The sequence below is a fragment of the Ailuropoda melanoleuca genome, chromosome 1 (assembly GCF_002007445.2).
Source record: "Ailuropoda melanoleuca isolate Jingjing chromosome 1, ASM200744v2, whole genome shotgun sequence".
NCBI classification, from domain to species: Eukaryota; Metazoa; Chordata; class Mammalia; order Carnivora; family Ursidae; genus Ailuropoda; species Ailuropoda melanoleuca.
The window spans coordinates 23,632,321-23,645,547 of record NC_048218.1 but is presented as its reverse complement, the minus strand read 5'-3'; positions in this window follow the sequence as shown (position 1 = coordinate 23,645,547).

Here is a 13,227-nt window from a genome sequence, read left to right as displayed (position 1 = left end):
TGCATCTGACTTATCAGTATAAATAAAATATAGGCTGCATAGTTAAGTGTGACTGGGAATTGTGTAACAGAGACTAGCATATTGTTTTATATTCAAAGTATAGCTATNAGACTAGCATATTGTTTTATATTCAAAGTATAGCTATAATACACAGGTATGTCCCGGTACAAAAAAATATGCTACTCTTAATGTGTGTGTGTGTGTGTGTGTGTGTGTACACACTCACTATATGGTCACATAAATTAGGATATGTATAAATGTATAAATATATATTTCCTTAAAGTGAGAGAAAAAATATCTACCCTTTTGTTCTACAATACTTGTTAACCTATATATGAAAATTTCATTATTTTAAAGAACTGAAATTTGCTGAAACTACTAAGAAATGATGAATGTCAAAAAAAGGTAATGAAATAACAAAAAAACATGAAAAAGTTTTGCTTTGATTTCCCAGAGAATGAAAGTGCAGTGAGGGAGCTGAGGACATCCAGATGTCCACACCCTTAAATGATACAAGTAAAAATTATCATTCTTATCAAATGCAAAAAAAAAAATAAGGGCATGTAAAAGTTATTTAATTTATACTTATGATTACTATTAACATTAACTGTGTTATATATATTTAATATCATATAGCTTGAAGAATTTCTATGAGCCTATGTAAATCTAATAATCATCAAAGGAGTAAGCACAATAATATACAATCTAAATGTAATTAGATTGTCNGGGCATGTAAAAGTTATTTAATTTATACTTATGATTACTATTAACATTAACTGTGTTATATATATTTAATATAATATAGCTTGAAGGATTTCTATGAGCCTATGTAAATCTAATAATCATCAAAGGAGTAAGCACAATAATATATAAGTTAAATGTAATTAGATTGTCTTGTTTGGTTTATAATAGCTTCTCTTAATGAAATAGAAGAAAGTAACTTAAGCATTATTGTTGATATTTGTCATAAATAAGCCAAGGTCCACTTTGTATCCACCGTATCAATCTTTATAAGAAATTGTAAGGTAAAAATCAGAGCATAGTATACTTTTCAACATAATTTATTTCATTTGATTCAGGTCAACCTATGTTTATTTTACCCAGTGCAAGTTATTATGATGATAACAAATAATAAGAAGCAATCCTACTTTCCCAGAATATATGAATTAATAAGAATAAAATATACCAACAAACGAAAAGAACAAAGCAAACAAACAAAAAATCTTGAACTACCATGTGGGGGAAAAAATTGAAAANCTTTCCCAGAATATATGAATTAATAAGAATAAAATATACCAACAAACGAAAAGAACAAAGCAAACAAACAAACAAAAAATCTTGAACTACCATGTGGGGGAAAAAATTGAAAATTTTACATGTTACTATTTTGCTATCATCATATAACTACTTGATTCAGCTTTAAATTTTTTTTAAAGATTTTATTTATTTATTTGTCAAAGAGAGAGAGAGTACAAGCAGGGGGAGCAGCAGGCAGAGGGAGAAGCAGGCTCTCTGCTGAGCAAGGAGCCTGATGTGGGACTTGATCCCAGAACTCTGGAATCATGACATGAGCCAAAGGCAGATGCTTAACCGACTGAGCCACCCAGGCATCCCTGATTCAGCTTAAAATTGTTCACAATCTTCAGCCTCTAAATATTGATGCCAGTTACAACTTGCAACAAAAGTGCTAGGTCAGCCTTCCTGTTTCAGCGATGGCACATAAGGAACTTGGAAGTCATCACTTCTGTTTTCACAACGAGAAGAAAGGTGAACAAGCTAAAATTCAATGCCCTTTGTTAGATCTATCAGAAAATTGAGGTCACAGGGCATAATGCCACCTTGAAATCTGGAGACAGGCAAATAGAGAATTCATAGTCAAGATGTGCTTACTGGGAACAGATACCACTGGAGACAGTGATAGAAACACTTTAGTGATAATTTTGACAAGTTGCTGAAGGCTGAGTGTGGACCAGGTTGACTGTGAGAAATTCCTGGGTGCACAGTCTTGGGGGTGGTACTGCACTTTTGTGGATATTACCTCCAGGAGCTTTAACAGGTTTTCAGGGTAAACATTAGAGATGGGCATGATGAGGGGAAAAGCTGATATTTTGAATACTGTCCAGGGATAAAGTACAATTTTTGAAATATTACCAGAAAAATCACCATGACAAAGAACTATATTCTAGACTTTAATAAATACCCCCAAATCTATGGTTACGCATATCATACTCGAATCCCAGAAAACTAAAGACAAAGGGACATGTGGAAATGAGCCAAGAAGCTGGGGGATAAGGCAAGATAAATAGAGGAAAATAAAAATTTATAGAGGAAAATAAAAATTTATCAGATTTCTTATCAGAAATCTTACAAAAAAAATATAGTGAAGTGAAATACTTAGTGTTGAAAGTAAAAACCTACCAATCTAGACTTCTGTATCTAGCAAAATTGCTCTCCAAAAGTGAAGAAGAAGAAGGAACTTTCTCAGGCAAACAAAAATTGAGAAAACTTGTTACCTGTAGGTCTGCCTTACAATAAATATCTCTCTGAAGTTCTTACGAAAGAAGAAAAATGATATAGATCAGAAACTCAGGTTTTACATAAAGAAGGAAAGAGTGTCAGAAAAGGAATAAATGAAGGTGAAATAAAATCTTATTTTCCTCTTTCTCAAGTTATTTGATAGATAACAGTTCAAAATAATATAGAAATAATGTGTGTTCCTATGGATAAGTGAAATAAACCACAGCAATATTATAAGGGACTGGAGGGAGGTATGGGGAATAATCTGTTGTAAGTTATAAGCCGTGGAGTGGCACAGTGTATTTTGGGAGTGGACTTAAATTAGTTGTAAAGGTATATTGCAAACTCTAGGCCAATCATCAAACTTAAATGAAAAAAAATAAACTTAATATGCTAAGAGATGAGAGAAAATGCAGTCTAATCAAATGCTCATTTAAAACTAGAGAAAGGAGAAAAAAAGGAAGGGAAAAAGGAGACAAAGAAGTATGAAAAATAGGAAATAGCTAAAAGTATGGCAGATATTAATTCAATTATATTACTAATCACTTTAAATGTAAATGATCTAAATATACCAATTAAGAAACTGAGATTGTCAGGTGGATCTGAAAAAAAAAAAAAGACCTAATATACATTGGCTATAAGAAACTCACTGTCAATATAAAAACACAGAGATTAAAAATAAACAAATGGAGAAAAATGTACAATGGTAACACTACTCAAAAGAAGCCTGGAATAATTATGTTAATTTTAGACAAAACTGACTTCAGAATGAGGAAAATTATCAAGAAGAAAACAGGGCATAACAGAATGATAAAATGGTCGATTCTCCATGAAGGCATTTTAATCCATAACTGGTATGCATTTAACAACAGAACATTAAATATGTGAGGAAAAAATGTGATATCACTTTAAAAAGCTATAAACAAACCCACTATTACAGTTGAATATTTCAAACACCTCTATCAGTAATTGATAGATCAAGTAGCAGAAAATTAGGAAGGATATAGTTAAATTGAATAGCAACACCAATCAAAGGAATCTAATTGACATTTATAAAATACTTTATCTAATAACAGCAAGATATACATTCTTCTCAAGTTCATATGAAACATTTGCAAAGACAGAATGGGGCCATAAAACATGCCTTAACAAATTTAACGGACTAGAAATCATATAAAATATGTTCTCAGGCTATAATAGAATTAAAACAGAAATATAGCTGGAAAATTCCGAAATATTTGGATAATGAATACACACTTCAAAATAACACCTAAGTCAAAGAAGAAGTCCCAAAAGAAATTTTAAAAATTATTTGAACTAAATGGAAATGAAAATACAATTTATTCAAATTTACGAAATGCTGTGAAAGCCTTGCTTAGAAGGAAACCTAGAGCATTGAACGTATGTATTAGAAAAGAAGAAAGATCTACAATCTCAGCTTCCATCTCAGAAAATGAGACGAACAGAGCAATGCAAGCCCAAAGCAAACAGAAGAAAAGAATTATTAATAATTAGTGCAGAAATCAACAAAATTATAAACAGGAAATCAACGGAGAAAATCAATGGACCCAAAAGCTGGCCCTTCATGTGATGTTGGTAATTTACATTGTTTTTTTGAATCTCAGTTCCTCTGTCTGTGAAATGGGAATAATGCTGTCTACATTAAAATGGTATGGAACAGAAGACAAAAATGCAAAACATGTGGAACATACTAGGAGCAAATTAGATGTTTGGTATAATCATTTTTAAGACTCTTCTACACGAGAAACTGATATCAGTAATAGATATGAATGGAGATAAATTCCTGCAGAACTCAATTCAATGAAATCTTAAAAAGAGAGAGGTTCAAAGATATCTATTGTATTTCTATAAGTATTATATGTTACTGTAAAACATCATATGATTTTAAGTGTAATATCTGAACATTGAAAAAGCTTGACTCCACAAAATAGATTTATAATCTGCCTCTTATTTGAAACCCTAACAATGTTAAGTTTGAATTTTTAAAAACATTCATTAGGTAGGTTTATCTTCTATAGCTACTTTCCGAAATAATCTCACAGATAAAGCACTCTGATTTTGTACATAAAAATATGAAAGTTCCAAGGTGACAGCTGTGCATATTGATGTCTTTATATTAAGCTTACCAGAAAAAGGACTTTTGATGATACAATTTTTTTTAACAGAAAGAGCTGAAGATTCAGTGTTTTTAAAGTTTTTCTTCATAGTAAGCTGTCCCCAGAGAGTCAGTGTTTTAGAGCAGTAAAAAGCCTGCTGCTGACGTGACTGATACAGAACACTCAGATCCAGAGGGTGAGCGGAAGTGTTTAACGTCCCTGCACTGCACTCAGAGGACAGAGAACCAGACAGATCTTATTATGGAATTTATAGTTCAATAACTAGCTTCCCCTCCCTAACCCAATAATCTCATCAGCTCTGACTCTACTTAAAGAAACACACACAAATATTTTTCCTTTTACCATATGTTGTTACAAATGAAACAAATGGAAGTGTTAAACATAAGATATGGGATTACAAAGTATACTTAGTCTAATTTAAAATTAAGCTTTTAGGGCCAATGAATTTCCCTTTAAGTGAGGGTGACTTTCATCATTATAACGACTTTATTCACAATAATCTCAAAGAACTTTGTAGGGAGTAGTATGTTACTACTAGAACAGCTATTCAGGCAGATGAAGCAGCCTCTCTGGGCTTTGAGTTCAGGATTTCTGGGGAAAGCATTTTGACTCTCAAATCCTTCCTCCCAAGTGCCCTGAGATCTATGCAACTTTTTAGCAGGAGTGAAAGCTTGTCGTAAAAAATACTCTTGGAAGATGGAAATGTTGAAATACTTTTCAAATTAAAGTATAATTAATATTCAACATTCTTCCCGTAGAGAAGGAAATACTAAGAACAATAAGAAAGGAGAGAGTACATATCACTAAGGGCAGATAAAAAGAAACAATAGGGTACAGAAAGCCAAGTTGGGAAGTTTGGAAAACCACTTCTCTTTTTATATGTTATATTGCTCTTGTTTTATGTTATGTTATGTTGTGTTATGTTATGTTGCTGTTATGTNTTATGTTATGTTGCTGCTATGTTATGTTATGTTTTCATCATGATCAATCCTTGAATGCTACTATTTTTTTTTAAATTTAGAGACAGGGTTTATTTATTTTTTCTGGAAAATTACTAATGAAATCGTGACTAATAAGACATTTTTCAATGTGATTTTTTTAAAGATAAGGGGAAGAAATAGAGTCACAGTAAAAAGAGAGAAAGTTACAAAGGCTATGTAAACTAAAGAATGTAGCTGAGAAATATACTTGTTGGATCAAGGACAGAAGTGAGGATTTGATAAAGGCGTCGGAGAGTTGTTTTTGCAAAGCTAACCAGACAGGTAAACTTCCTGGAACCTATATGAGCAAACTTTTTTATATATTTATTTATTTTTTTACATAATTAAGCAGCCTTGGGGTGATGCACACAGTGGCTGTACGCTTTCACCTATTTAAAACTATAACACAGTGAACTCTTAATGTAACACTAGATTGGGGGCTGATACTCTTATATTTTAGTTCAGACTCCATTTAGGACTCTGTGACTACTAATAAAAGTGCCTGTTTCCCCTGGGGCGATAATGTCTACCTCTACAAACATTAATAGGGATTTTATAAAGGCAAATATCTTTGAAAAGTGGCTTACTAAATTCACGATATTCTTTTCTGTGTTTTTTAGGCATAGTTCCTTTTGTTTAATTCCCTTTTGGCTGACTCTTTCCAGGTGAGGCTGATTAAGCATTCTTCCTTAAATAATGAGATCTTAAAACTCTGAAATTACTCAAAATTTCCAGAATGACTTTTAAAAAAATATTTCAACTTCGTTCAACTTGGAAACATCACTTGTTTGGTAAAGGACTTTTGTTTCTGGCGTTATTGTTTAGACTTGAACATTGTCTGGAACTAACAGGCATATTTTCTAAGAAATCTGAAGTCAGGAACTGATTTACTGGTATTAGAGTCATAGAAAGGATAATATAGCCACTTTGCCCAAGGTATGCCTGCGTTACCTTGTTATTTATGAGTCACTGGCACTGTTGGAAAACAAACAGCTGCATCAGTATTTTCCTGGATATTAAAGTCACTTTTATTGATGCTTCTGAACTTGATGTGTCATCTCAAAGGGACATTGCAAACAAAGCCCTTGTAAATATACAATTTATTACCAAGGAATCTATTTAATGAAAATGTCTGCTGCATGTAAGGAAAGCTACAATTGTCTGTTTGGAAAACATTCAAATTCTATTTCCAATTATGTGTTAGTGTGAGCTTTCCTTAGGTTTTGCTCTTTATCTTTCTCTTTTAAAACCTTAGTCAGATGGTTATTGATCCCTCCTCTACTAAGAGGCAGATGTAAATATGAACAAAAAGTATATATTTGGAATATTATAAATGTGTTATAGAAATGTACCCTTACCACATGCACATTCTGTAAAATAAGGCTTATTTAGCTTGTGAGTTGGGTGACAAAACTAAATACCATATTTAGGTTACTGATTTATATTTAGGATTTATTTTGATCCTTAGTCTACCAGGAAAAGTTTAGCAGTCAAAGTGAAAAGGAAGAAACTTATACCATTATTAATCACTCAGAAACTTTCTCCTACAATGTGGAAAGTTTAAACTATTATTGGTTCTTACCTCAAATTGGAAGAAAACACTCAAGGGAGTTTAATTCATTGTAAATATTTTCCTGTTTTGTTATAATAGAGTCAATGCATATCTCTTAAAAATAAAATGCCTAACTAAATCCAATGTTCTATTTCAAACTAGGGCATAAAACTTTCCTCAAAAAACAGGTAGTTTCTTTTGAGATGATCCAGATTGCAAATGACTAAAATGCTATACAGTTTTTTTTCAAAAGAAAATCAACATAGTACACTAATTTCATATAAGAGGAAAAAAAGCAATGCACTTATATTAATGTAAGATAGTATTGTATTACCGTGTAAGCATGACTCTGTGAGTCAGCATTGTCCCCTTTCTTCCCTGGAGAACAACCAAAAGCAACAACAGAAATATAAGAGAACAAACAAAAAACATGGTCAACATTGTTTTTAGTGGAATTGAGAGATATATATAACCCGCACACTCCAAAATGCATGTAAGTCTCTTCAGAATTGAGTCTGCGTACAAGCTGTGTGGGAGGAAGAGGATGGGCCAAGCAGTAGAACATCTCTGAGATCCCCCACAAAAATTCATTGTCCTGCAGATGAACATCTTATCTTGATGTGGAAAAACAAATCACCTGCTCCTTCCTCTGCTCTAGTTGCATGGATAAAGGATGGATAACATGACAATATAAAGAACCATCCATATGTCCCTGAGACAGCAGAAACAAGGAAGTCCATGTAGACACTTTCCCAAACCACTCCCAGAGAACTTTTCAACCCTGGAAACTCCAATTTGTTATGATTAGTAATAGAAAAGGACTAGAAACCTTTGACACAAAGCTATTTTAATACAGAAGATGAAAAGGGGATCTAAATTACTAAAATGCTGAAGACTAACAGAAAACATAGAAATATTGACACATAGAAAATAAAATCATGATGAAATATTTTGCACTGGCTTAAATAAAATCAACAGAATTATTATCTTATATTATCTTAATGTAAAAGTCAAGGGTGAGTGAGAGAGAATAAAGGAATGAAATATTTAAGCTACTAGTTATTAATTAGGAAAAAAGACAAGATCAAACAGCACATATAATTTCTCCAGAAATTACAATATACATACTTAGATTTTCAATGTATTTAGAGTGAGTGTTGCTTTACTGAAAGTAAAATGTAGACCTTTACAATGATTTAAGACCATTTATCACTTACCCCATTCTTTATGCTTTAGACTTCAGAAGGATTACATCTGTATAGGTTAAAATATCTCATAAAACATTAATATAGGTTTTGTTTTAAATATATCCTAGAGTTTAAAATGTACTTAGAGGAAAAATAGTCATTTATATTTACCTGAATGTTTGCAATTTCGATGCTTTTCATTATTCCCTAAAGATCAGTGTCTCATATAGAGATTCTCACTTTCCTTTGACCCAAATAATTGCCTTTAACATTTTTTTAAATAAAATTCTCTAGGCAACAGATTATATTAATTTTATTTTATCTAAAGATGTCATTGTTCTTGTCTTTATTCCTAAGGAATATTTTCATCGAATATAGATTCTAGGTTGAGAGATATTTTCTTTTAGCATTTTACAGATGTTTCATTTTAGAGATGTTTAGGGGTGATCTGGCCTAAATAGTTTCTGATAAGCTAGATTTTTTTTTTTAATTTGAAGATCCATGCTTTTCAGGATTAGACTAGAAGGAATAGAGAAGTGATTTTCCTTGTATTTCACCTGGTTGGAGGTCCTTCGGTTGATTGAATCTTTATACACACACAGACACACACACACACACAATCATATTTGAGGAAAAATGGACCATAATTTTTCAAATATATATGCTTTTTCTTTTTCATTCTTCTCTATGTCTAAGACTCTAATATATAAGTTAATCTGTTTGATAAGGTTGCAGAATTTGCTGAAGCTGTATTCTGTTTTATAATTTTTTTCAGTTTTTCAGATCAGATATTTTCTTTGAACTTATCTTGTAGTTTAATGCCCCTTTCCTCGGTCATCTCCATTTGGCTGTGAAGCCCACTTGGAGATGACTTATTTCAGATATGGCATTTTTTAGATCCTATATTTCCCTTTGAGTCATATATGTACATGTATATGTAGGTATATATGGTCTATTTTTCTTGATGAGACAGCTTATCTTTTCATACAACGTGCATATATTTTCCTTTACTATTGGGCATAGTGATACTAGCTGGCTTAAGATTCGTGTTTGCTAATTCTAACAACTGAGTCTTTGCTTTTGGTAATGAGACTGGGTCACATTTTCCTGATTTTTCATATTCATATGTTGATTAACTCTAAATCTTAACTTGAGTTAAATCTTGCATTCTGCTATATTCCTCTGAAGAATTTTCTGTTTGTTTCTTCGTTTTAGCATTCACTTAGCTTGGCTGGACTTAGATGCAAACTAAATTTCTTCTGCAGGAACTCAATATAGTTCTTTAATTTTTTGGCTGGTTTGAGCTGAGTCTGCCCCACACATGGTTCAGTGATCACACATATATTTGCACAGGATTTATATGTAGATTTGGAAGCTTCTTGACTCAAAATATCTCCTTTCTGTGAATATTGTTCTCACTTTCCAGCTGTTGGGCTTACTTCAAACTCTGTCCTCTAGGTCTGAAGTCTGGAAAAAGTGCAGATTTTCCATCAGGGTTTTAGCTTCCACGCACAGAATTAATTATGGCTTTCTTTCAGGTGAATAGTTGTAAAAACAAGAAACTTTTCTGTTCCTAGTTCCTTTTCCCAAGTTTTGACTGCTCTCCAAATTCTGCTGACATTTGTTCATGATATCCAGGGTCTGCAGATGGTTTTTAGAAATTATCCAGATTTTTAGCTATTATCTGAAGAAAGGTCAATTCTCAGGAAATCGCTCAAATCTATGGTAAGTAAAAATGTCAAGGTAAACAGTTATAAGTATGGAGAAACTCAGGAAACTCAATTGCCATGGTTATTTAAAAAAAAAAAATACTAGAGGACAACATATGCCTGAAAGAACTATGACAAATTTATTCTTACGAATGTTGAGAATATTTAGCTGCAAAGTATATCTATCCATACATAAAGTTGAATGTAAATGTTATATGCCTTGACTTTGTAGAAATGATATATATATATATATTTTTTAAAGATTTATTTATTTATTTATTTGACAGAGATAGAGACAGCCAGCGAGAGAGGGAACAGAAGCAGGGAGAGTGGGAGAGGAAGAAGCAGGCTCCCAGCAGAGGAACCTGTTGTGGGGCTCTATTCCAGAACGCCGGGATCACGCCCTGAGTGAAGGCAGATGCTTAACGACTGAGCCACCCAGGCGCCCCAGAAGTGATATATTTTAAAAAGTTGGGTAAGGTAGGAGGAAAAAGGGAGGAGGAGATAAATATGTTTGCTGAATGTCCAATCCCTAAGAGCATAACTTCTAAAACTAGCAAGTAGAGTAATAGAAATAGAAACATATTAACAGTACAAAGGTAAACACTCAAAGCCTAATATTAGCCACTAAATTGTCAGTGAAAGAGAGGAGGAGAGATGTAGAAGAGGAAACGTTATTTTTATCGCTGTTTATAATGACTGATGCGTATAATAAAAATAAACAGTAAACTGAGAAGATACACTAATGACACATATACAAATAATACAAATAATTAGGTATCTATTTATCTATCCATCTATCTAGTCATCATCTATCATCCATCTGTAATTTATCTATCTATCTTTCAGTCTATCTTAGAAAGCTATATAGTACATTCTTATTTATTAGGCCATAAAGATATTATGAATAATTTACAAAAAAAGGAGAAACCACACATAAAATATTGTGTNCCCAGGCACCCCAGAAGTGATATATTTTAAAAAGTTGGGTGAGGTAGGAGGAGAAAGGGAGGAGGAGATAAATATGTTTGCTGAATGTCCAATCCCTAAGAGCCTAACTTCTAAAACTAGCAAGTAGAGTGATAGAAATAGAAACATATTAACAGTACAAAGGTAAACACTCAAAGCCTAATATTAGCCACTAAATTGTCAGTGAAAGAGAGGAGGAGAGATGTAGAAGAGGAAACGTTATTTTTATCGCTGTTTATAATGACTGATGCGTATAATAAAAATAAACAGTAAACTGAGAAGATACACTAATGACACATATACAAATAATACAAATAATTAGGTATCTATTTATCTATCCATCTATCTAGTCATCATCTATCATCCATCTGTAATTTATCTATCTATCTTTCAGTCTATCTTAGAAAGCTATATAGTACATTCTTATTTATTAGGCCATAAAGATATTATGAATAATTTACAAAAAAAGGAGAAACCACACATAAAATATTGTGTCTCCACAGTGCACGGCATTAGAAACTTTTATCAAAATACAAATTCCAAAGAACTCTTACTTATGGAAATTTCAAAATGCTTCCTAAGCAATTCTTGGGTCAGAGAGGAAATAATTAAGATTTTGGACTTTTGGCACAAATTCAAAAATGAACACATTATCTTTAGCATGTAGCTTAAACTGTACTCAGAGAAAATGTATAATATGTAATACTCCCTCTAATAATTAAGAATGAAACATAAAATCAGCCTCCTGAAAAATACTGACTTTCTAATAAGTATGAGGAAAACTGGTAAAATGACAGGTCACCAAAAGGAAATAAATGGCTTTTAATCTGCGAACAAATACCAAATTCCCTCATGATAAAAAAAAGAAAACTTAAAATCCTGAAAAATACCATTTTCATCCATTGTACTAGCTTTATTTATAAAAAGAGACTATTGAAAGTTTGGGTAAGCATTTTTAGTTGTCAAATGATTTAAGGGACAACAGATTTTAGCCAATAGGGGGCACTGATGTTAGATTTCCTGAAATGAGCATTACAGACTCATAAAGGGGAAAAATAAAGAAGCTAGTGTTCAACAGAATTTTCAAAATTTTGCCATTCACATATTAAAAAGAATTGTTTATAATTATCTGAGTTTATTAATCTCTATCATGTTTTATATTTGCACTAAATACTTAGAGGATGTGATTTATATTACACTGAACATCTTAGTAATATAACTGCCTTATGAATCAATAGAAAGGTCTAATTCATTTTTGCAACTTTATCAAGAGCCGTCCACAATTTTGCAAGATCATATGAGTCATGCCACCTTCTTTGAGTTACTAACACATCTCTGAGTTACTAACACATCTCTGCCAATACATTAATTCTACTTAGTACCCACATCTGACTACTTAACTATGACTCCTTTGTAGGCCCATCTGTATATTTACATATGGAAACACATTTTCTTAAACTTTATTTAATTTTTCCCATATATTAGAATTAGAGCAGTGTATTGATTTAATTTTGAAATTATGTAGATAGAGAGGTACAGAGTGGATTTCACAGCAGCATAGTACAGGAGAGCATTGCAATTTCTTTTATAATAAAAAAGAAGCACTGGGCCTGGTAGGACTGAGAATGACAGATATAACCAACTGACAAAAAAAAAAAGTAAATATTTATAATACATTTACTTAGTAAGGCTCTGAGGAGAGAGGCACTTTAATATATTGTTGGTGGGTGTGCAGATTGGTAAAATTCTTAGGACTGAAAATACAGAGAGATATTTGGAAATATCTGTAACATTTGCTAACGGAAATACCATTTCCTGTCTGAGGACTCACTTTAAAGATGTAATAGCATGCATGAAATGACATTTGTACAAGTTTAACCACTGTAGCATCATTTGTATTAACAAAAGATTAGGAACAACTATGTCATCAGTTTTGGGGTGCTGCTTATATAAATTAATTCACATTCATACAATAGAAATGTGCACCTGCCAAATACAATGGGGGAGATGATTCTGTTCTGATATAGAGAGGTCTCCAAAATAAGCAGAAGAGTATATAGAGTGTACGTTCTATGTGTAAAGAAGGAAAGAAACTTATAATATATGCTTGTGTTTTATTGCATACACCTTAAAAGAAATATCTGGAAGAAAACATAAATCCTAAAAAAAAAAAAA